This window comes from Mercenaria mercenaria, chromosome 6, assembly GCF_021730395.1.
Source record: "Mercenaria mercenaria strain notata chromosome 6, MADL_Memer_1, whole genome shotgun sequence".
NCBI lineage: Eukaryota > Metazoa > Mollusca > Bivalvia > Venerida > Veneridae > Mercenaria > Mercenaria mercenaria.
Window position 1 is genome coordinate 77,160,850 of NC_069366.1, and position 25,973 is coordinate 77,186,822.

Below are 25,973 nucleotides of genomic sequence, written 5' to 3' on the forward strand. Positions count from 1 at the left end.
ACAAAGGGGAGTGTCATAATATTTTTAGCATTTTTACAAGCAGTGTATCGGATATCAAAAATCGGGGAATGGTAGGCGATGTAGATATGATTTAACTTTACAGAGAACTTTAAGTTTGCTAATTCATTCTTAATTTGTGGTCGTGGTGTTGTTTACCAGTAAGCTGATTTTAAGGTAGCTCTGTACTTTACCAGGCGTGTAGTATGACTTTAGTAAATTATTTTATACTAATTTACTCGCTTGTAATGAAAGATTCAAGATTATTTGAACCACCCCAGAGTGCGCTTCCTGGAAAAAAAACAACAGTACTGGTGTCATATTAGAAGTCATGGTCGTGACCCCAACGGGTGACTTTGCAGAACAAAGCTGCAACAGCTTTCTACATCCACAGAGCCACTCCCCTCTGCCGCATGTGACAACTGCCAGTTTTAGTTCTTCTTTATAGCCATATGGACGACTCAACCAGAAGATTGTTCGGGGGCCTCCGTGGCCGAGTTGCTAAAGTCGCAATTCACTTGCCCCTCATCGATGTGAGTTCGAGCCTCACTCGGGGCGTTGAATTCTTCATGTGAGGAAGCCATCCAGCCGGCTTACGGAAGGTCGGTGGTTCTACCTAAATTTGCGGTTCTAGTACCAATGGCCGCATAATATAGCGGCAGTTCTTGAAAACACGTTTCGGATTGGGTGACTCAAACAACAGTGATGTTTATCTTTATTTACTTCATCATGATGACGTGTTTCATGTTTTCGATAGTGCACGGTTACTGCCCTTTAACAAAATGCGCCATTTGCACTGTTGGGTATAAATTTGTCGTCTGAGCAGTTTAACAAGTCTTCAGCATCGCTTAGAAGTTAGATGAAGATTTCAAATGACGTCTACAATATTCTGGTAATTTGGTGTCATAATATACAGATGTTTTGTTGCAGAATGGGGATAGAGCAAAGGAGTCTAATATCGACCCTCTTCTATTATCGACCCCCCACCCTTAATTGATACTTAATTACATTCATTACTAGAAATCATGTGATCATGTCATTCATTGTCATTTTTACGTCACAAATTTTCTTCATGCGCCATTTTGAATGTTTACATACAGTGTGACTGCATGAGATAAATTTCAGTGCCAACCACTACATCGTCTGTTAAGGTAGGTACCGTGGAAATACCTGTTTTCGGACCTCTAAGAAATATGCCAGGTTTATCTGCATTTAAATATTTTGTCAACATAATAAGATTTAACAAACATGTAAAGTACTCATTCTCACATTTATTCCTGCTCAAGAAAAAAAGTCTGCATAACAGCATGCAGAATAAATTGCATTTTCCAAACCCATGTGAAACCAATATGGCGTCATAAACAAGTACCTGTTTTCGAACCACCAATGAAATTGCTTATAACAAAACATAAACTACAGTTAGGTTCAACATAGGTATTCAATATTGTCAGTGAAATGTTACTTGACTGTAAGCATTATGACTTTTGAAACAGTTTTGAGTTTATTCTTCAGTGTTAGGCTTGTTATGACAAGGGCAGTAAAAGGTGTCATTCAATCTGATAACTGAAGTGTTACAGCAGAATTTCAAGTGGGTCCAGTATGGACAGTCTTCAACATCACATTTAGCCCACTTGACAAATACAAGAGATACACAGTTTTTCATTTCCTTTGGCTGGAATTGCTTGCATACACAGCACAAGTCATCTGCAGACATCTCCTCTTCAGCTGAAAGGTCAGACTCACTGTCACTAACTGGAATAATCTGGCATCCAGATGGACCTGGTCAAAAGATTAAACAAGATTTTACTTCTATCATATTTGAAAATAAAAGTATCCATGTTTCCGAACCCCACCTGTTTTCGAACCGCTTATTTCCTCGCGATTTATTTTACTTCCGGCACGTGAATGATGTCATCGTCAATCTCAGGCAGTATATATATTATACCGAGTGATTTTTGTCTCTGGGCATTCTCTTTCCATAAAAACGGTAAATTTGATTTAACAGAAAGATATCTCATTTCAATGAAACTTCAAAGTTTTGTTGTTTGTATCATCATCTGAAGCATGTGCAGTGAAAAATCTTGATTTTATTTTTAAAATAGTGTGATATTTATTTCTAAAGTCACTATTATGTTCATTGTAAATATACTTTGTTATACCAAAGTGGAAACTGGCAGGTACTCTAAAATGCAGCTCTCTGATTGGTCAGTTAGAAACCTTAATGTTCTGTGATGACTCATGATAAAGTTATGAATGCACATTTGAGTTGATCACAAGGATTAAAAATCTCCTAAAATAAAAAGAAAAACAGCGCAGAGTCTCTGAAAGTTCGTCATAGTCTGATGTTTCTATCATTTATGATGATAGTGACAGTTATGACGATTTTGACGATTCCTCTGATGGACAAAATGATGATGGACAGTGCAGACAGCTTAGACCAATGTCAGGGGTGTGGTCAGTCTAATGGGAAGCCAAATGAGTGAAAAGGCTGTGATGAATGCCCAGGATGGTGGCACATTAAATGTACTAAGCAACCAGAACTTCACTTGTTGACTCAGAGTACTTAAAAAAAGTTAATTTTAAATGTATAAAAATTGAATGCTAAAATATGTTGTTAAGGCTGTAGATAATATGGATAATCAACTTTGTTTGAATGTTTGAATTATTTATCTCTTGTGTGTGGCTAATGTTATATTACAAATAACTATTATCTAACATTTACAATTTGTCAGTCAAAAGACCAAATATGAAACTGTGATAGTATGAAAGACCAAATTTATAAATAAAAAAAACACACATGAAATAATATTTTCCATGAAATCGTAGTAAAGTTATGCTTTGTTTATATGCTCAGTTGCGTAATTTCAAATTGCAGTTATGACAATAAAGGTCAAACTTTAACAGCGGTGGCTGCAAATATCAGAAATTAAAAAACACCCACTCAGCGACAGTAACTTAAATTTACTAAGCTTGTCTAGACCTACAGCCTTACTCATTTGGTAAGACAAGCTACGTCACTGAGTGGCTGCTTTTTAATTTCTGACTTTTGCAGCCACCGCAACAAGCCAAAGTATGTCAAAAACTTGGGATCTGATGTGAGCAAAATTTGCTCGCAGCTCAAATAGATCAATGAAAACGCCATAATATATATAGATCTAGCATGTCCACAAAGAAAGAACCTTTTTCTCGCAATCTGCACCAATGATATTCTTGAAATACACAGCATTAACTTATACCATAAATCCACAGCAGTCTCGCAGTATTGACCTTGTTTATCAGCCATGATGCGTTGTTTTAATCCTTATCGACCAATCAGAAAACGTGCACTTTACAGCATTTACATTTCAGTTATTGGAGAATCTGTGGAAACCTGTACACTGAATTCTCGTTTTTTACGTCATTGTGAATTTAAAAGAAATGAAAACGAAATATGATGTCTACTGGTTTCCCAGTAGTTTCCGCACCCAAGTAGTTTTCCGGACCTTTTAAAGTTCGTGCTGTATAGCATCGTAAAGCATCAGGCTAACAATATCATATCATCTAGACCTTTGATGCCTTTACAGCTCAGCGAAAACCTAGCATTACCAACTTATTTATTATTTGAATATCCCGGTTGTTTTAACTTACTTCGATGTAATTGTTTACACAAGAGATTGTCAACTGCAGGGGAATTCCAGTTCCAGTTACAGTGCGCATGCGCTGAAATTGAGGCCCCTTGAAGGTAAACATCAGTTAATTGATGCTTCCATTTACAGACGATACAGTAAAAACATTCCGATATCATAGTAATAAAATAAAACAATGAAAGTCAGAAAAATCGACCTATGCACTATACTACGGCCTTAAATTCAATTATAATTAGGAACCAAAATAGACTGGTATTTACCTACGATACCGTAGATCAATCAAATGTTTAGCAGCAGTGTCCATGCAAGGGTGGTAAGGCCATTAGTCTACCAATTTTGAGACCGATCTTGTTATTTTTTTAAAGTTGATAATTATATTAAAAGTTCTTAATTTCATTTTTTGTAATATTACCATTTTTTATTGTGACATTGCAAACGTTATTCTAACGTAATTATATGTAATTGTAATGAGCGTATTACAGATCTAGTATTTGTTAAATTCTTGATTTATACTTTTCAAATCATCATCACGCCTTAGAATTATGTTTTAAATTTGAATATATATAACAAAATCGGAAATTTTTGCTTTTACAAAAAGGTTACAGCTGATACAATGAAAGTTCCAGAAAACTACTCGGAATAACTGAGATATTAATGGAATTAATTGCCCCTTTTGAGGCCTCATAAACATTTGTGTTAACGAACACAAGTTTAATACGAATTCTGCATGGTGTTTATGAAGAACCTAGCTTTTTTTCGGTGAAAGTTTTATGTTTCTACTATGTTCTGTTTGAAAGTTACTGGCAAAACATAGTGATTTCAGTCCGGAAACTTCTGGGAAACCAGTACTGTGTTGTTTATTATTTAAAGCGAATGAACAAAATACAGAAAAAAATATATATACATAAAAACAGCCTAGAATATATACAAGGTCACTTTGTCTATGTATGCAAACGTCACGGTGTGTATTTAAAGTTACTGTACGTATTTCTTCCAGAACGGCCCTCCTCAAATAATTTTCAGATCCCGTGATTGTTTTCATGTCACTGTACTAAGCTTCTTGGGCAGGCAAATATTAAGACCAGTTAAGTAGGGATGACATGGACGTATTAAGTATTTAAACGCTCAAAACCGGAGCTTACACCCGTGTCATCCTGGGAAGAAGTAATATAGCTTCAGACTTGAGAAGAGATCACACGTTTAACTGTATCACACCTTTATTTTTTAACTAAAGGTAGTTTTGATTTTTTAGAGAATTCAGTAAAATACTTTGATAAATAATTTACTTACGAGAAGAATATAAAAGATGTTCCCGCAAAAATAATTTATAAAAAATACAAATTGAAATTCGGCAAGCGCGCAGGAAATTTCATTGCCGTATTTTCTTTGGTTAGTTGACAGTGTTGTCAATGTATGTCTCTATAGTAATCAACTTGATTGTATATTGTTGACTGCTGAATGTATGATGGGCGCACGTGTTACCTGAATGTACTAACTAACGGACCCTAACAAACAAGCTCCTTTCTGTTATACATGGGCACAGTAATATATATATATTAGTTGTTTTAGATAACAAAATCAAATAACTATGCTTCTGTATAAATATAATGACTTACAAATGATATATTTCGCGTAATATGCATATCTTTTGTAAATCGGCATAGTGAATATAATAAAAGAAAACTTGCAACATTCAATATTTCGTGACAATGCGTTGTTAGAAGTTGTTTTTTTTTAATTTTTTTTATTTTATTTTTTAAAATTTTTTTTTTAATTAAAATAAAAAATTATTTTGTTGTCTGAAGAATCTAAGGGCATTTACCAGTAGGGGAAACTTCCCGTTCGGGAAATCATTTATGGGTTTTTCCCTATTTCCTGAACGGGAAACTTGTTACTTTTTATAGTAACATGCTTCCCGTTCGGGAAGCAATATCGCAAGTTTTAGACCCATTTCATTTGAAATAGCCGGTGCATAAGAATATACACAAGATCTGCAAATTAGATATGCCACATTAAACTTGAATGATATATCTAAATTTCTACCGTTCACAATTTTTTTAAATGTCTTATTGAATTTTTTATTTGACAGTGAAATTGACCATTTTCTTCAGAAATTGCTTAAAATCAGAGTTTCCCGAATTGGAAACCTAACTTCCTGATCGGGAACCCTAGCCTTTAAGTTACTTCACAATCAGGAAACTGAAAGCAGACATTCAGAAAATTTATTCTTTTATTTTGTTATAAAAAGCAATTATTTCAAATTTCAAGTTTTCAGGGAGTTGTGATCCTGTAATTTGATGTGTCTAGTGACCCAGGATTTTAACAGACTCATATGAGTTTGGGTTCAAAGGCAGTGGATCAGTTATTTGAATATTTACTTTAGACACATTCCAAGATCTTGTGTTGTGTGACTCCAACATAATTGCTGATGTAAATGTATTTTTTTCTCCTTTTAGTTCGTCTGTTTTTTTTTTGTTGTTTTTTTTTTTAATCTATGAGGTATTGTCCTCACTTGATCGTTGGCATTGGTGTCTGCATTTGTTAAAAAAATTGTTTAGGTCCACTTTTTCTCAAACATTCTAAGGGTTACAGCTTTAAAACTTTGCACATTAGGGAACTATGTATGCATAGAACCACAACTCTGATATGCATTTTGATAAAATAATTGCCCTTTATTGTACTTGGAAAATTTTTAGTTTCTTGGTTAAATTTTTTGTTTAGGTCAAAAACTATAAGAGCTACAGTTTTGAAACTTTGCACACTTGTTTATCATCGATCATTAGGGACTATAAAGTCTAATAAAGAACCATAACTCTAATCTGCATTTTGTCAGAATTACGGTCATTTTTGTAGTTTTAGAAAATCCCAACTATATCTTTTTAAGATCTCTTGTATGTGTTACTACATAATACTCATGTTATTTCTTTACTTTTCTGTTGTTCAGTTTTTATCATTTTCAGTACTATCAGAGAAATTGCATTCAACAAATGCAGATCTCTGCTCTTCAAAAAATAATCTTCTTTGCTGAAAACAATGTACAAATATTCATAATGTGGGTCATAAATTGAATCATAATACTGGCCTGTTTTGTTCTTTACAGCTTGTTTTTATAAGTTTTCACTACATACTGATGTTCTGAATTCAAACCTACTGATGTTGTGAATTCAAATCTACTGCACAAAATGATGTTACAACTTATGTATTAACTTTGGTATGTTTTGTCATGTTTTTCCAACTATTTGATCATTGTTAAAGGCTCCTATACAGTTAGACAGAAGAAATTTCAGTTGCTAAGTTCCCTGTGATGTCAGCCACTTCATTAAGGTAAGGTAGCAACCAGATGAATAACATGAGCTGTCCATAAGACAGCATGCTCAACTTTTGTCAGTGCTTGACTCTGAATTAGAGTTTTGCAAGTACAAATTTTAACAGTCAAAATTCCAATCAGAGTTATAAGGATTGTTTTTCCTAGTGATGACTTTGATAGTAAAAAACTATTTTAATTTTCAAGTCAAAATCTTTGATAGTAACAGAGATATTTGACTTCATCAACAACTTCTACCAAAAAAAAGTCTAAGTTAAAAAAGGGCATAACTCTATCAAAATTCAAATCAGTGTTATGGGGATTGTTTCTCCTGGTGTAGACTTTAATAGCAAAAAAACTAGTTTAATCTTTGATAGTAACAGAGATATCTGACTTTATCAAAAGCTTTTACACAACAAAATCAAAGATAAAAAGAGGCCTAACTCTGGCAAATTTCAAGTTATGAGGATTGTTTTCTGGTGTAGACTTTGACAGTAAATACCTGTTGTAAGTTTCAAGTCAAAAACTTTGATAGTTACAGAGATATTTGACTTTATCAAAAACTTTAAAGTTAACAAGGAGAATAACAATATCATAAGTCAAATCAGAGTTATGTGGATTGGTGTAGACTTTGATAGTAAATAACTTTTTGAAAACTGATGTCATATTTTTTTTTTACTTCTCTTTTTAGGTTTAAAACAGTCTGAAAGAGCATTTGTCGCCTTTGCATTTGGGTGTGCAGAAAAGGAGGACATATTAAGAGATTATAATTCTATATCAGTTATTAATAGAGACACACAATCCTTGATTAACTTGGATTTTGATAAAAATAAAAGTGAAAGAAACAAAGTAGTTATATCTTTTCTTGAAGGTATCACATCTGACACAGTGAAAACACAAAATACTGTAAGAGCATGTGCTGCATTTAAACAGATTTTCAGTTTCAGGTAGATGCATCTTATGGCCCTAGTTTTCTTTATGTTTAATGTTTTACAATATCAAGCAGCACAAGGTTAATTGTCTGTCAGTATTGGTTCTAATCTTTAGCTCGATTTTTAAAAGAAAAATGTAGAGCTGGCGATGGTATCACCATTGATTAAAGTTTTTTTTAAAGTCAAATATCTCTGTTCCTATCAAAACATAAACTAGTATTCCAAAACAATATATACTCTGAAACCAAACCATTAGCTTATAGGGACTTGTCACTGCTATATTTCTATCAATCTGACTAAAGTACTTGATCTTCTAAACGAAGATCTGAGAACGACCCATTCACATTCGTCTTCTGTATATTTTGGATTTCCATTATTGCTATTTTTATGTTATCCAATCAGACGACGATTGTCAAAGGATAAGAAAAATATGCGGTTATTCCAGGACTCGAACCCGGGACCCCTCGCTTACAAAGCAAGTGGCCTACCGACTGAGCTAGCCGGCTATCTGATATATAACGACATAAGAATTGTAAATATCAAAAGTCAATGCTACATGTAGATTTGCAAGATGTTGTAAGCTAGGCTCTGAATGGCTAGCGAAAGAGCCGTCAGAACGAGGCAATGAATAGGTCGTTTTCAGATCCTATGCGTAGCGTAATATAGGAGTTGTACTTTAGTCAGATTGATATTTCTATGTCATTATAAGTAAACCCCTTTCATATTTTATCGTTATGTTTTGTAATACAAGTACATGTACTGTTATATTATCATGTATAATAAGTAAGCTAAAGAACAGACTTTAATTTAATAATATTTTTGGTTCTAGCATATGACAGTATACTAGTATGTCATACTGTTTCCTTGTCAGTTGCCTTAAAGCTACTTTTTCGAATATCTTAAGTTTGTTCAAAAATTTTCAATTTGAAAAATACATTTTGTATCACCTTGACAATCGATTTTTTTTTTTTGTAAAATATTCATGTGAAGAATACAAACAATCTGGAAAAGCATTATGTATCCCTCGTGAACAAAATCAGAATTTTACATTGAAAAACATCTCGCATCGAATATCTTCCTGCTTTTGGTATTTCTAAATAAACATGTATCACTTTGTATCAAACTAGATACTGTGAATTTATTACTGAAAGAAAATTTGGCATCAATTAAGGTAAAAATGTACCTGTACACGTACATGTGTTCAATAGTATCGGTCTGTGTTGCTTGATCTACTTTCTTTGCATTCTGTATAATAGTTTTAAAGTTTTCAATGTAGGAGACACAGCCTTTGCAATATGACACTAGTTTTGTGATTATTTTATGTAGTTTATCAAGTTTTTTTTCAGATCTCCCTTTGAAATGTTTCTTCTGGTTCTTATGACTTAGTCTGTCTTGATATTCCATTTAGTATGATAAAAAGAATTTCCTGATCGGGAAGTTTGGTTTCCAAATCGGGAAACTCTGCTTTTTTGCAGTTCATTCGGAAAAAGGGCAGATTCAATGTGAAATTAAAAAAATACTAGGACATTTAAAAAAATTCTGAACGGTAGAAATCTAGATATGTCTTTTAAGTTCAATATGGCATATTCAATTTCGAGATCTCATGTATAGTCTTATGCACCGGGCATTTTTAATGAACCTACCTAAAATATAGTGGTTTTACTTCCCGAACGGGAAGCATGTTACTATAATAAGTAACAAGTTTCCTGTTCGGGAAGTAGGGAAAAACCCATAAATAATTTCCCGATCGGGAAGTTTCCCCTACTGTTTACTGTAAACTACAACTTATTGCAAACTAGATGTCAATTAATTTGCAAACAACTTCAGCTTAAAAATACTTACTTTATCAATTTGCACCCAAATTGCAATTATTGGTAATCTATTTGATAGTGACAGATGATTAATTACAATTATCTAATATTCAAAATGTAATAAAAATGATTTAGAATAAAAAATCTGTGCTTTGAACTTTCCAAAGAATTTGCCGATTTAGAATCAGTCTTGTAACCGGTATCAATACATTATTTAACTAAAAAAGCATGTGATAGGTATTAAAAATCTTCCAAAATAAACCTGAGTAGACAAGATGATGATTAGAAATAAATATTTATTTCTTGGAGATATCTAGACTACTCTTATGTCGTGAGCACTTAGTCTATTTCCCTAAATCTCGTATACAGAAATAACATTCGATAAATTTCTCTCAATTATTTTTTTTTTATTGCACAGGGTTACACATCTTCCTAAAAATGATAAAAAAAGTTGTTTATATTAGAGAAGTTTAGGTAATTTGAGTTCATCTTTATCTTGCACTCCCAATTTTTAATCTGGTATAAAAACATTTTGTGCGAATATATTTCAGTTTTCTTTTGTAATTCAATTATTTATGTTATATACGAAATTCAATGAATTTTGTCATAAAGCCAACAAAAATACCACTTACTTAAAAATACTGGTGCATTTCTGTGAAAATTCCCTGGTGCTTGCCGAATTTCAATCTCGCATAAGACCATTTTGTGCAAACGTACTTTATTTTCCATTCAAAAATCAATTATTTATATTATACATTTGTATGTGGTTAAATTCAGTCATAAACCCTGTAAATAAAACAACATTTTATGAAAGAAAAAAATATAATGTCAAATAAAATGCATGGATCCTTTGACTTTTCTTTTGCATTTTGTTGTTTGGATCAATAATACCTTCGTGAATTTAGAAGATTTCTATTAATTTCATAATAACAGACAAAAAAACATGGAGAAAAATTATTTTACACTGCTCGCTAACGTTTAACAAATTCACAACATGTAACAGGTGAATTACGAAAAAAAGAACAGGGGACGAAATTGACCAGTTCGCTGATTTGACGCGGTACATACTACACCGCAGTTGGGCAGTTGTTTACATAGAATTTCAACTAACGTGTTTCGTTTTGAATTGATTTTGAGGTCATTAGGTCAAAGGTCAAGGTCACATTGGCCAGGAACAGTTAAACGGTTTCTGATCTTCTTGTCCAAAACCATAGGGCCTAGGGCTCTGATATTTGGTATGTAGCAAAATCTAGTGGTCCTCTACCAAGATTGTTCAGATTATTTCCCTGGGGTCAAATATGGCTCCACCCCAGGGGTCACATGATTTATATAGGAAAAAACTTTGAAAAACCTCTTGTCCAAAAGCACAGGGCCTAGGGCTTTGATATTTTGTATATGACATCATCTAGTGGTCCTCTACTAAGATTGTTCAAATTATTCCCCTAGGGTCAAATATGGCTCCACCCTGAGGGTCACATGGTTTACATAGACTTAGGGAAAAACTTTGAATATCTTCTTGTCCAAACCACAAAGACTATGGCTTTGATATTTTGTAATGTAGCATCATCTAGTGGTTCTCTACCAAGTTTGTTCAAATTATCCCTCTAGGGTCAAATATGGCCCTGCCTCAGGGGTCACATGGTCATATAGACTTATATAGGGAAAAACTTAGAATCTTCATGTCCATAACTTACTTCATTCGAATTTGGACCATATGTATAGTTTTGAGTGGCAAGATGAACCTTGACATGAGTTGACCTTGATCTTGACCTAGTGACGTACTTTCACATTTCTGTAGCTACAGCCTTCAAATTTGGACCACATGCATAGGTTTGTGTACTGAAAAAAACTTTGACCTTGTTATTGACCTAGTGACCTACTTTCACATTTTTGAAGGTACAGGCTTCAAATTTGGACCACATGCATAGTTTTTTGTTCCAAAATAAAATTTGACCTTGATTTTGACCTAGTGACCATGCTACTTTCACATTTCTCAAGCTACAGCCTTCAAATTTGAACCACAAGCATAGTTTTGTGTACTGAAATGAACTTTGATCTTGAGATTGACCTAGTGACCTACTTTCACATTTCTCAAGCTACAGCCTTCAAATTTGAACCACATGCATAGTTTTGTGTACCGAAATGAACTTTGATCTTGAGACTGACCTAGTGACCTACTTTCACATTTCTGAAGCTACAGACTTCAAATTTGGACCACATGCATATTTTTGTGTTCTGAATTGAAATTTGACATTGATTTTTACCTATTACCTACTTTCACATTTCTCAGGCTACAGCCTCCAAATTTGAAGCACATGCATAGGTCTGTCTACCGAAATGAATTTTGACCTTGAAATTGATCTAATGACCTATTTTCACATTTCTCAAGCCACAGCTTTCAAAATTGGACCACGTACACATTGTTTTGTACCGAAATGAAATTTGACCTTGATTTTGACCTTGAGCCAATCTTGAAATTTGGAACATTCAAATATGGCTCAGTGGATGGCGCCAAGATCACTCTGTAATCTCTTGTTAGGTTAATAGGTTAAAGGTCAAGGTCAGATTAAACCAGAATGGTAGAACTTTTGTTTACAGTGAGCATATAATTTCTGTTCCTTGTGCAATTACTGAATGCATCAAGGGGGGCATTTCGTGTTCGACGAGCTCTTGTTTATAGTTGTCATCCCTCTAAGCCTTAACCATATCTGCATTTTACTATTAGGAAAATGATAGTTCTGGCTACCATAACTTAACTGACGCTGTATTTTCTTCCTGATGGTCGCGTGACTTGCGTCCGTCCGTAACAAAATATTCAAACATCTCTGAGCTGAAATTTTACAGCTATAATCATTACAAATACATTGTTCATGTACCAGAAAATTTCCCAATGGATTTTCATTGAAGATTTCCTAACAGAAATTTGCAGAATAAGTTTGGACGTTACGGGGACAGCGACAGTCGAAAGTTATCACGCTGTCCCAAAATGTCCAATTATTTGGACTAGTCTAGACCCCATCAAATACTATGGGCATTTGTAACATTTTTAGCTCACCTGTCACAAAGTGACAAGGTGAGCTTTTGTGATCGCGCGGTGTCCGTGGTCCGTCCGTGCGTCCGTCCGTGCGTGCGTCCGTCCGTCCGTAAACTTTTGCTTGTGACCACTCTAGAGGTCACATTTTTCATGGGATCTTTATGAAAGTTGGTAAGAATGTTCATCTTGATGATATCTAGGTCAAGTTCGAAACTGGGTCACGTGCCATCAAAAACTAGGTCAGTAGGTCTAAAAATAGAAAAAAATTGTGACCTCTCTAGAGGCCATATATTTCACAAGATCTTCATGAAAATTGGTCAGAATGTTCACCTTGATGATATCTAGGTCAAGTTCGAAACAGGGTCACGTGCCATCAAAAACTAGGTCAGTAGGTCTAAAAATAGAAAAACCTTGTGACCTCTCTAGAGGCCATATATTTCACAAGATCTTCATGAAAATTGGTCAGAACGTTCACCTTGATGATATCTAGGTCAAGTTTGAAAGTGGGTCACGTGCCGACAAAAACTAGGTCAGTAGGTCAAATAATAGAAAAACCTTGTGACCTCTCTAGAGGCCATATTTTTCATGGGATCTGTATGAAAATTGGTCTGAATGTTCATCTTGATGATATCTAGGTCAAGTTCAAAAGTGGGTCACGTGCCATCAAAAACTAGGTCAGTAGGTCAAATAATAGAAAAACCTTGTGACCTCTCTAAAGACCACATTTTTCATGGGATCTTTATTAAAGTTGGTCTGAATGTTCATCTTGATGATATCTAGGCCAAGTTCGAAACAGGGTCATGTGCGGTCAAAAACTAGGTCAGTAGGTCTAAAAATAGAAAAACCTTCTGACCTCTCTAGAGGCCATACTTGTGAATGGATCTCCATAAAAATTGGTCAGAATGTTCACCTTGATGATATCTAGGTCAAGTTTGAAACTGGGTCATGTGCCATCAAAAACTAGGTCAGTAGGTCAAATAATAAAAAAACCTTGTGACCTCTCTAGAGGCCATACCTTTCATGGGATCTGTATGAAAGTTGGTCTGAATGTTCATCTTGATGATATCTAGGTTAAATTTGAAACTGGGTCAACTGCGGTCAAAAACTAGGTCAGTAGGTCTAAAATTATTAAAATCTTTTGACCTCTCTAGAGGCCATATTTTTCAATGGCTCTTCATGAAAATTTATCTGAATGTTCACCTTGATGATATCTAGGTCAGTTTCGAAACTGGGTCATGTGCGGTCAAAAACTAGGCCAGTAGGTATAAAAATAGAAAAACCTTGTGACCTCTCTAGAGGCCATATTTTTCATGAGATCTTCATGAAAATTAGTGAGAATGTACACCTTGATGATATCTAGGTAAAGTTCAAAAGAGGGTCACGTTCCTTCGAAAATTAGGTCAATAGGTCAGATAATAGAAAAACCTTGTGACCTCTCTAGAGACCATATTTTTCAATGGATCTTCATGAAAATTGGTCAGAATTTTTATCTTGATAATATCTAGGTCAAGTTCAAAACTGGGTCACATGAGCTCAAAAACTAGGTTACTATGTCAAATAATAGAAAAAACGACGTCATACTCAAAACTGGGTCATGTGGGAAGAGGTGAGCGATTCAGGACCATCATGGTCCTCTTGTTTCATCATCATTGTGTATTTCATCCATGCATACACCTGAGCATGCATATAGACAGAAAATACCCAGAAAGTAACAAAATAAATGGGTTTTACCGACAGCCGGCAGATCAGACTAATGATTAAGGCCAGTCTGATCCACCAAGACACTTACCACACGGCAGAGGTAAAACTTGTCTAGGCTAATGTTTAAAATAAGTCATCTCTCAATGGCCTAAATTTAGCAGGTGCATAGTAGTTGGGGTAGGGGGGGGGAAGGGGGGGGCGGTTTTTCCACACGTCTGTGATTTCATTCTGTCACAGTGACACAACATCAAACGTCATTCTGGCATCCCGAAGAACAAAAACATTGCCCCGCTGAACATTGTTATTGAAATTTCCATTTGTATTATCTAGGAATTCACTTCCCTCTTGAAATATTCTGCAGTGAAGTACTGTACTAAGATGTCAGTGGCATTTTTCATGTCCAGTCTATATCTCTTTTATGCAAGGATGGATAAAACGAAATATTTGTTACAAACTCAAGATTGAAGGCTTTGCACCTGTTAAAGGATGGAGTGTGTGATTCCTTTTGACAAGAGGGGACTTGTATTGCTCAGCAATTCCTGATTATTCCGTCACTTGTTCCAGATGATCTAATGCTTCCATAAATCTCAAATGGATCAAAATTGCCAAAAGAAGGAAGCTGTTTGAATATCAACTTACTACTTGGCACACATTTACTTTCAACAACTTATAAACCTTGGAATGCTCCCAGCTTATTAACATAAAAAGATTCATTTACTGATGTAGATTTGCATAAAAGTGGTGTGGATTGCACTTATTCTTATATATTCTTCAAGGTTGTGTTTATAAACTAGTATTTATGTAACTCCTGAGGTTTTATCTTCATTTGTATTGTAGAGCTTGCTGCACTGTGTGAGACAGTCCAGAAGTTTGGTGCATATTTGTGTGCCATGTGCACAGTTTTGAAGGGATTGCCATGGGAAAAGATTATGGAAAGTACAAGTTTAAAGATATGGTATATGTACTTGTTGATAAAATTGCTGTAACCAAAGGAATCAATATTTTTCAGTTTTGGGCTTCATGACTTTGTAGTATCATTGTCATGAAATTTTTTACAAGTTTCATAGTTCTTTGTAACTACTGCTAAGGAATTCAGGAACAAGTTATAGTTACTGGTATAGTCATTTTCCAGTAAGAGCAAGGTCTAAAGCTAGAGATTATCTCGAAATAGAAAAATTAACTATTTGTTTCCTAATAAAGTTCATTATGGTAATTCTGCAATTTTAATTTTGTAAAAAAAAAACATTGAAATATAAAATAATATTTTAATGTGCATTTTGTAAAATGGGTGTTCTTTTTCTATGGAAGCTGCTGCAGAGCAAGAAGAAGGAAGCTGCAAAACAAGAATTGTGGTTGTAGGTCTTTGTTGAATATTGGTAAGAGATATAGGGAGCTCGCAGCCCAGCAGACTGAGAGAATAAAGTACAAGAATAAATTAAAAAAAAAAAATAAGTTAGCATTTTTTAACTTGGCTCAAACTTTATAGTCAGTGAGATTAAAAATGAATTTCACAAAATGTTTCTTTCTTTTCCAGCTGCCATTAAGTAGAAATCATTGATTCTCCAGGTCACCTTCTACTTGAATAAGATAACTGTACCATAACAAGTCTGTTTGTTGGTTTTTGCCAGTATTTCATTTTATATATATATATATATATATATATATATATATATTACTTTAACGATTGTTCCTGAATTCCTTATCAGTAGTTAATTGTTCTCTGCATATAAATGACAACATCTTCATATGAATCCAAGGTGAATGATAAATCACCTTATATCTGTTGTCTTTCAGTAATTGTCAAGGAAACATTGTGTCTGCTGATTTGAACATACAACCTTTAGATAGGAAGATACGTGTTGCACCTATTGAGTCAACAAAGTGAGCTGGCTTGGTAAAAGGTATATCTCAAGGTTGTTGAATTATAAATATCACAATTAGTTCTTTTAAAGTTAGTTATTGTCCCACTGTCAAAACATATTTCTGCTAATTGATATTTTTTACATTAAATTTTTTTGTAGTCACCAAATATCCGACAATTTGTAATTTAAATATTCATAGTTTACCTATGATAATAAAAAAATGACAATGTGGTTCTTGTGCTATTTTTCCAACCAATGGAAATGAATTGAACTCGGCTTGGCAATGAAAATGACAAGATCCGCATTAGAAAGAGTGATTGAAGTTTTGGCATGCTTAGGGTTTTTCATTGTCGAGCCTGGCTCAATCCATTTCCACTGGTTGAAAAAATGGCGTGAGAACTACCTGGTTATTTTCATCATTTCAAAGAAAGCTTCTAGTGGTTATAAATCACATTTAGTGATCAGTATCTCTAATTTCTTATTGGCAGGTTTACAATCAGTAGAGGATGAACAACTTGGTCCTTGCCTTAAATGCAGCATTTTATACCATAACAGTGTAACCATGTATACCTTATATTTGTACACAGTACAGGTCTATTAATTAAGGTTTGTGTTGTATCTGCCATTCTGTTCATCAGACTTTGATAAAATCATCAAACTTGAAATTGTATGCATGGATTTTCAAATAATTTGGCATACATTTTTAGCTCACCTGAGCAATGCTCAGGTGAGTTTTTCTGATCGCTCGATGTCCGGCGTCCGGCGTCTGTCTGTCGTCCGTCTGTCGTCTGTCTGTCGTCCGTCAACATTTAGCTTGTGTATGCGATAGAGGCTGTATTTTTCAACTGATCTTCATGAAGTTTGGTCAGAATGATTACCTTGATGAAATCTAGGCCGAGTTTGAAAATGGGTCATCTGGGGTCAAAAACTAGGTCACTAGGTCAAATCAAAGAAAAACCTTGTGTATGCGATAGAGGCTGTATTTTTCAGTTGATCTTCATGAATTTTTGTCAGAATGATCACTTTGATGACATCTAGGCCGAGTTCGAAAATGGGTCATCTGGGGTAAAAACCTAGGTCACTAGGTCAAATCAAAGAAAAACCTTGTGTATGCGATAGAGGCTGTATTTTTCAACTGATCTTCATGAAATTTGGTCAGAATGATTACCTTGATAAAATCTAGGCCAAGTTTGAAAATGGGTCATCTTGGGTCAAAAACTAGGTCACTAGGTCAAATCAAAGAAAATCCTTGTGTATGCAATAGAGGCTGTATTTTTCAATTGAGGTTCATGAATTTTGATCAGAATGATTACCTTGATGAAATCTAGGCCAAGTTCGAAAATGGGTCATCTGGGGTCAAAAACTAGGTCACTAGGTCAAATCAAAGAAAAACCTTGTGTATGCGATAGAGGCTGTATTTTTCAATTGATCTTCATGAAATTTTGTCAGAATGATAACCTTGATGAAATCTAGGCTGAGTTCGAAAATGGGTCATCTGGGGTCAAAAACTAGGTCACTAGGTCAAATCAAAGAAAAACCTTGTGTATGCAATAGATGCTGTATTTTTCAAATGATCTTCATGAAATTTGGTCAGAATGATTGCCTTGATGAAATCTAGGCCAGTTACGAATATGGGTCATCTGGGGTCAAAAACTAGGACACAAGGTCAAATCAAAGAAAAACCTTGTGTATGCAAATAGGGCTGAATTTTTCACCGGATCTTCATGAAATTTGATCAGAATGTTTGTCTGGATGAAATCTAGGTTGAATTTGAATATGAGTCATCCAGGGTCAAAAACTAGGTCACCCGGTCAAATTAAAGAAAAACTTGTCTACGCAATAGGGGCTGCATTTTACACTGGAAATACATAAAATTTAGTCGGAATGATTGCCTTAATGAAAGCTAGGTCAAGTTTGAAAATGTGTCATCTGTGGTTAAAAACTAGGTCACTAGGTGAAATAAAAAAACCCTTGTGTATGCGATAGAGACTGTATTTTTCAATTGATCTTCATGAAATTCAGTCAGAATGATAGCCTTGATGAAATTAAGGTCAATTTTGAATACGGGTCTTCTGGGATCAAAAACTAGGTCGCTAGGACAAATCAAAGAAAAAGGTTTTGTATGCATAGAGGCTGTATTTTTCAATTGAGGTTCATGAAATTTAGTCAGAATGATTGCCTTGATCAAATCTAGGCCAAGTTTGAATGTAGGTTACCTTGGCTTAAAAACTAGGTCATTATGTTAAATTGAAGAAAATACTTGTTTACACTTCAAGAGACTACATTTTTGGTCCAATCTTAATGAAAATTGGTCAGAATATTTGTTTCCATGAAATCACTATGTCAAACATGATTACATTGTTATGGTGTGTTTAGGTGAGCGGCCTAGGGCCATCTTGGCCCTCTTTGTTTTATCCTTCGCCAAAAGTGGTTGGGGGTTATAAGAATGGTCTCCGTCCGTCCTTCCGTAACATTTTGTGTCCACTCTGTATCTCCTAAACCCCTTGAAGGATTTTCATGAAACTTGGGTCAAATGATCACCTCATCAAGACGATGTGCAGAATCCATGAATCAGCCATGTCGGTTCAAGGTCAAGATCACAACTCAAGGTCAAAGGTTTGAGCCTTCCATTTTGTGTCCGCTCTGTATCTCCTAAACCCCTTGAAGGATAATCATGAAACTTGAACCAAATAATCACCTCATCAAGACGATGTGCAGAACCCATGAATCAGCCATGTCGGTTCAAGGTCAAGGTCACAACTCAAGGTCAAAGGTTTGAGCCTATCATTTCGTGTCCGCTCTGTATCTCCTAAACCTCTTGAAAGATAATCATGAAACTTGAACCAAATGATCACCTCATCAAGACAATTTGCAGAACCCATGAGTCAGCCATGTCGGCTCAAGGTCAAGGTCACAACTCAAGGTCAAAGGTTTGAGGGTACCAATTTGTGTCCACTCTGTATCTCTTAAACATCTTGGAGGATAATTATGAAACTTGGATTAAATGATCACCTCATCAAGACAATGTGCAGAACTTATGAGTCAGCCATGTCGGCTCAAGGTCAAGGTCACAACTCAAGGTCAAAGGTTTGAGCCTTCCATTTTGTGTTCATTCTGTATCTCCTAAACCCCTTGAAGGATTTACATTAAACTTGGGTCAAATGATCACCTCATCAAGAACTCATGAGTCAGCCATGTCAACTCAAGGTCAAGGTCACAACTCAAGGTCAAAGGTTTGAGCTCTGTACCTCCTAAACCCCATTTAGGATTTTCATGAAACTTGGGTCAAATGATCACCTCATCTAAACGATGTGCAGAATTCATGGGTCAGCCATGTCAGTTCAAAGTCAAGGTCACAGCTCAAGGTCAAAGGTTTACCCTTTCACTATCCATACCAGTGGCAGGGGATTTAGCTGTCTTTCAGACTGCCTTGTTACAATATACAAAGAGACAGATTGCAAGAGATTTTAAGTGTTTTTTTTTCTGTTTGTCTAGAACCTTATCATGAATGTATGGATTGACTTTCAGATAACTTTGCATAAGATATCACAAGACAACTTGAGCATGCAAGGCTTACACCCCAAGGTTAAAGATCAGGGTTCTGTTTAGAAATTTTGAATGCTCATTGGTGATATTTGATGTATTGTTTTTAGCTCACCTGAGCCAAAGGCTCATGGTGAGCTATTGTGACCGCTCAATGTCCGTCGTGCGTCATGTGGTGTGCGTCATGCATCGTCCGTCGTGTGTCCGTCAACATTTTCTAAAAAAATCTTCTCCTTGAAAACCACTGGGCAGAATTACACCAAACTTCACAGGAATGATCCTTGGGTGGCCCCCTTTCAAAATTATTCAAAGAATTGAATTCCATGCAGAACTCTGGTTGCCATGGCAACCGAAAGGAAAAACTTTAAAAATCTTCTTGTCCAAAACCACAGGGCCTAAGGCTTTAATATCTGGTGTGTAACATCATCTAGTGGTTCTCTACCAAAATTGTTCAAATTATCCCCCTAGGGTCAAATATGGTCCTGCCCCAGGGGTCACATGGTTTATATAGACTTATATAGGGAAAACTTTGAAAATCTTCTTGTACAAAACCACATGGTCTAGGGCTTTGATATTTGATATGTAGCATCATCTAGTGGTCATCTACCAAAATTTTTCAAATTGTCCCCTTAGGGTCAAATATGGCTCCGCCCCGGGGGTCACATGGTTTATATAGACTTATATAGGGAAAACTTTGAAAATCTTCTTGTACAAAACCACACAGCCTAGGGCTTTGATATTTGGTATGTAGCATCATCTAGTGGTCCTCTACCAAGATTGTTCAAATTATCCCTCTAGGATCAAATATGGCCCCGTCCTGGGGGTCTCAAGTTTTACATAGACTTATATATGAAAATTTTTTTAAAAATCTTCTTGTCTGAAACCACAACACTTAGACCTTTGATATTTGGTTTGTAGCATTGTCTTATGGTCCTCAACCAAAATTGTTAAAATTGTAGCCCTGGGGTGAAAAGAGGCCCTGCCCTGGGGGTCCAAAGTTTTATATAGACTTATATAGGAAAAAAACTTTAAAGATCTTGTCTGAAACCATACAACCTATGCTTTTGATATATGGTATGATGCATTGTCTAGTAGTCCTCTACAAAAATTGTTCAAATTATGCCCCTGGGGTTAAAAGAAGCCCTGCCCTGGGGTAACTTAGTTACTATGTGAGTTATATAGGAAAAAATACTTAAAAAATCATTTTATCCTATTTCCAAGACTGTTTAATAATAATTACCTGATGAACCCAAGTAATATGATGTCACTTGACTTTGACCTTGACCTATTGACCTACTTTCTTGTTTTTTAAGATACAGCCTTGAAATTTTAATGACATACACAGTTTTGCACACCAATAGTAAAACTGAATATCATTGACCATGAATGTGACCTACTGACTTTCTTAATATTTTATCATCAGTTTGATCTTTGAAACATGTAGCTCATATTACTCAGGTGAGCGATCCAGGGTCATCATGACCCTCTTGTTTAACTTTTTGATGTGCGGATTAATATTCAAGTAACATGGCATACAATTTGCCATTCCTAGACATTGTTTAGCATGCAGTGTTCAAACACCTGTCTTGAAAGTCAAGGTCATACTTATTGCAAAATCATTAATAGTTGTGGGGGACCAATTTTCAAGGATTTTAGGGTTGAGTCAATCCACAAAATTAAAAACCCAAAGTACAAGTGAAATTTCCATTCATAAATGTTCGAAACTTAAAACCAGGGAATTCACATCCCCTCGAACGATTTTACAGTAGATGTTAAAGACAGTTTCTGATAAATGAAATATTCGTTACAAACTCAAGAGAGCTTCGGATCTATTGCAAAGGATGGTAATGGGACTTGTATTGATCAGCAATTCGTAATTCTTCCATCGCTTGTTTCAGTTGATCCAATGCTTCTATAAATCTCAAAAGGTACAAAGTTGCCCAAAGAAGGCAGCTGTTTGAATAGGAACTGCTTCAATGTAGCATTGCATCTCACACTTTCAATAAAAGTTAAAATACATACATCTTCTATGATACCAAAACCATATCTAAGTTTAGCTTTATGACCCTTAAAGTGATGCTGACTTATTACCCTATAAAGATTTATTTACTGTTGTAGATATGCATGAAAATTAACAGTGACATTTGGATTGCAATTATTGTCTTATATTCTTTATATTTATAAATATGTATTTATGTAACTCATGAGATTTTATATGAGGAAATATTTCTTTATTTATATTGTAGAGCTTGATGCACACTGCGGGAAATGGTTCCATATACGGGAGTGTACGCATTCCGTATACTCCTAATATACGGGCGTATACGGAAACATTTTTCCCGTATATGGAACATTCCAAATACGGGAATCCCGTATTCTTTAATTGGACATTCATGTTTTTCTCACATGGATCCGTTCATTCATACTTAGCATAAATACGTTTCAACAGTTTATGTCAGTATTCAAAGTTAGGGATTGTCAAGGTCCAAATGTACGTTTAAGGCGTAGGTTTTGATCATACTTTCAGGAAAGATAACTTTTATATGATATTCGTATATTAGACATATACGGGACCGTATACTCCCGTATATGCACATATTTTTCGCAGTGGCAGTGTGTGAGCCTGTGAGGCAACTGAGAAGTTCAGACTGTTGTGTGTATATTTGTGTGCCATGTGCATGGTTTGGAAAGGATTACCATGGAAAAAAGTGTGGAAAGTACACGTTTAACGTTATGGTACTATGTACTTGTTGATAAAATTGCTGTATTTTAGTTATAGTCATATTTCAGCAAGAGGTCTAAGGCTTTCATAGACAGGGACTCAAAATCAAAAATATATATTTTTAATAGTATTATTCTATTTTATGATTGAAGGGAGGTAACTCAATTTAAGTTTTTCTTACTAAATTTAATTCTGCAATTTCATTTTGATAAAAATCAGATTGAAATGTGAAGTACGGTAATAATTTAATGAGTTGCAAGATTTGATTATTTTTTAAAATGTGTCTTTCTTTAGCTCACCTGTGAGGGTGAGCTATTGGTATAGGGTGGATCGTCCATCATCTCCATTTTTACTTAAACATCTTCTCCTCTGAAACTACTGGTCAGAATAACACCAAATTTGGTCTGTAGCATCCTGGTGAGGTCCTCTATAAAGTTTATTTAAATGGGGCATTTGGCCCCTTTTAGTGGCTGCTAGAGCTAAAAATAGAAAAACATTTGAGCGACTTCTTCTCATGAACTGCATGATGGATCTTCATCAACTTGGTCTGTAGCATTATTATAAGGTCCTCTCCCAATTTTGTTCAAATGGGGGCACTTGGCCCCTTTTAGGGGCTGCTATTCGAGCTAAAAATAGAAATATGTTTAAATGACTTCTTATCATGAACAGCTTGTTTGATCTTCATCAAACTTGGTCTGTTGCATCATTATATGGTCCTCTCCAGAATTTGTCCAAATGGGGGCATTTGGCCCCATTTAGGGGCTGCTAGAGCTAAAAATAGAAATACCTTTAAATGACTTCTTCTCATGAACCGTTTGATGGATTTTCATCAAAGTTGGTCTGTAGTATCATGATAAGGTCCTCTCACAAATTTGTTCAAATGGGGGTACTTGGCTCCTTTTAGGGGCCGCTAGAGCTAAAAATAGAAATGTGTTTTAACGACCTCTTATCACGAAGTGCTTGATTGATCTTCATCAAACTTGGTCTGTTGCATCATTATATGGTCCTCTCCAGAATTTGTTCAAATGGGGGTACTTGGCTCCTTTTAGGGGCCATTAGAGCTTAAAATAGAAACATGTTTTAACAAATACTTATCATGAACAGCTTAATTGATCTTCATCAGACTTGGTCTGTTGCATCATTATATGGTACTCTACAAATTTTTTTTTAATGGGGGTACTTGGTTCCATTTAGGGGTCACTAGAGCTAAAAATAGAAATACATTTTAACAACTTCTTATCATGAACAGCTTGATGGATCTTCATCAAACTTGGTCTGTTGCATCATTGTATGGTCCTCTCCAGAATTTATTCAAATGGGGGCATTTGGCCCCATTTAGGGGCTGCTAGAGCTAAAAATAGAAATACCTTTAAATGACTTCTACTCATGAACCGTTTGATGGATTTTCATCAAAGTTGGTCTGTAGTATCATTATAAGGTCCTCTCACAAATTTGTTCAAATGGGGGTACTTGGCTCCTTTAAGGGGCCGCTAGAGCTAAAGATAGAAATGTGTTTTAACGACCTCTTATCACGAAGAGCTTGATTGATCTTCATCAAACTTGGTCTGTTGCATCATTATATGGTCCTCTCCAGAATTTGTTCAAATGGGGGTACTTGGCTCCTTTTAGGGGCCGCTAGAGCTAAAAATAGAAACATGTTTTAACAACTTCTTATCATGAATATTAATTGATCTTCATCAAACTTGGTCTGTTGCATCATTATATGGTCCTCTCCAAAATTTGTTTAAAGGTTAGAGACCTCCAATTGTTTTCCCATAGACTTACATTGTAACATTATGGCGTGTACGGCCTTCCATACATCGAAACATGTATATCTAATTACAAGTTTTTCAAGAACTATCTCAGTTCTTCCAAAATATCGGACGAAAAACATATGAATAGTGATACTTTATTTAAGTAATTTTCGTGTGAATGAGACGACCCCTGTTTACATCATTGACATGGCGGGAGAAATTCGTTTGATAAAACTTTTTTTCAATACACATAAAATGTATCAAATTTTGTCAAAATGTATAATAAAATACTGTAAATGCAGTGAAAAAATATCAATTTTGAAAAAATAATCACTTCCTGGGTTTGTTTACATGACTGACCAATCAGAACACACAGACGTTACCTTATTCCCAGGTATACACTTACCTCATTTCCAGTAAGTTCCCTGTACTTTTTTGAATTGGTGGTCTCTGACCTAAATTGGGGTACTTGGCTCCATTAGGGGTCACTAGAGCTAAAAATAGAAATACGTTTTAACAACTTCTTAACATGAACAGCTTGATGGATCTTCATCAAACTTGGTTTGCATCATTATATGGTCCTCTCAAAAATTTGTTCAAATGGGGGTACTTGGCTCCTTTTAGGGGCCGCTAGAGCTAAAAATAGAAACATGTTTTAACAACTTCATATCATGAACAGCTTAATTGATCTTCATCAAACTTGGTCTGTTGCATCATTATATGGTCCTCTCCAAAATTTGTTTAAATGGGGGTACTTGGCTCCATTTAGGGGTCCACTAGAGCTAAAAATAGAAATACCATTTAACAACTTCTTACCATGCACCGCTTGATGGATCTTCATAAAACTTGGTCGGTGGCATCATTACATGTGTCCTCTCCCAATTTTGTTCAGATGGGGGCACATGGCCCCATTAAGGGGCGGCTGAGCTAAAAATAGAAATACCTTTTTATACGCCTGTTTGAAAAAACGGGACGTATAATGGGAACACCCCTGGCGGCGGGCGGCCAGGCGGCGTCCACAGACTTTGTCCGGAGCATATATCTTCTACATGCATGGAGGGATTTTGATGAAACTTGGCACAGTTGTTCACCATCATGAGACAGAGTGTCGTGCGCAAGAACCAGGTCCCTAGGTCTAAGGTCAAGGTCACACTTAGAGGTTAAAGGTCAAATTCAAGAATGACTTTGTCCGGAGCATATCTTCTACATGCATGGAGGGATTTTGATGAAACTTGGCACAGTTGTTCACCATCATGAGACGGAGTGTCATGCGCAAGAACCAGGTCCCTAGGTCTAAGGTCAAGGTCACAGAGGTCAAAGGATACAAGAATGAAAACTTTGTCCAGAGCATTTCTTCTTCATGCATAGAGGGATTTTGATATAACTTGTCACAAATGTTCACCACTATGAGGCGGAGTGTCATGCGCAAGAACCAGGTCCCTAGGTCTAAGGTCAAGGTCACACTTAGAGGTCAAAGGATACAGGAATGAAAACTTTGTCCGGAGCATTCTTTCTTCTTGCATAGAGGGATTTTGATATAACTTGTCACAAATGTTCACCACCATGAGGCGGAGTGTCATGCGCAAGAACCAGGTCCCTAGGTCTAAGGTCAAGGTCACACTTAGAGGTCAATGGATACAAGAATGAAAACCTTGTCCGGAGCATTTCTTCTTCATGCATAGAGGGA

General features: G+C 35.6%; 1 protein-coding gene across 2 annotated transcripts in view; it reads left to right on the forward strand.

Annotated features, from left to right (window-relative positions):
• Positions 1 to 591: 591 nt before the first annotated feature.
• The window catches only part of LOC123548455 (uncharacterized), a 63,205-nt gene continuing 37,823 nt past the window's right edge, over positions 592 to 25,973 (forward strand). The window contains exons 1-3 of one of the 2 annotated variants that reach the window (XR_006685882.2): positions 592 to 889; positions 15,243 to 15,360; positions 16,200 to 16,306. The gene's annotated coding sequence lies outside the window, so the exon portion shown is untranslated. Of the gene's footprint in view, positions 890 to 15,242; positions 15,361 to 16,199; positions 16,307 to 22,403; positions 22,547 to 25,973 lie in introns of those variants that run through there. The other variant, XR_006685881.2, reaches the window with a different exon arrangement.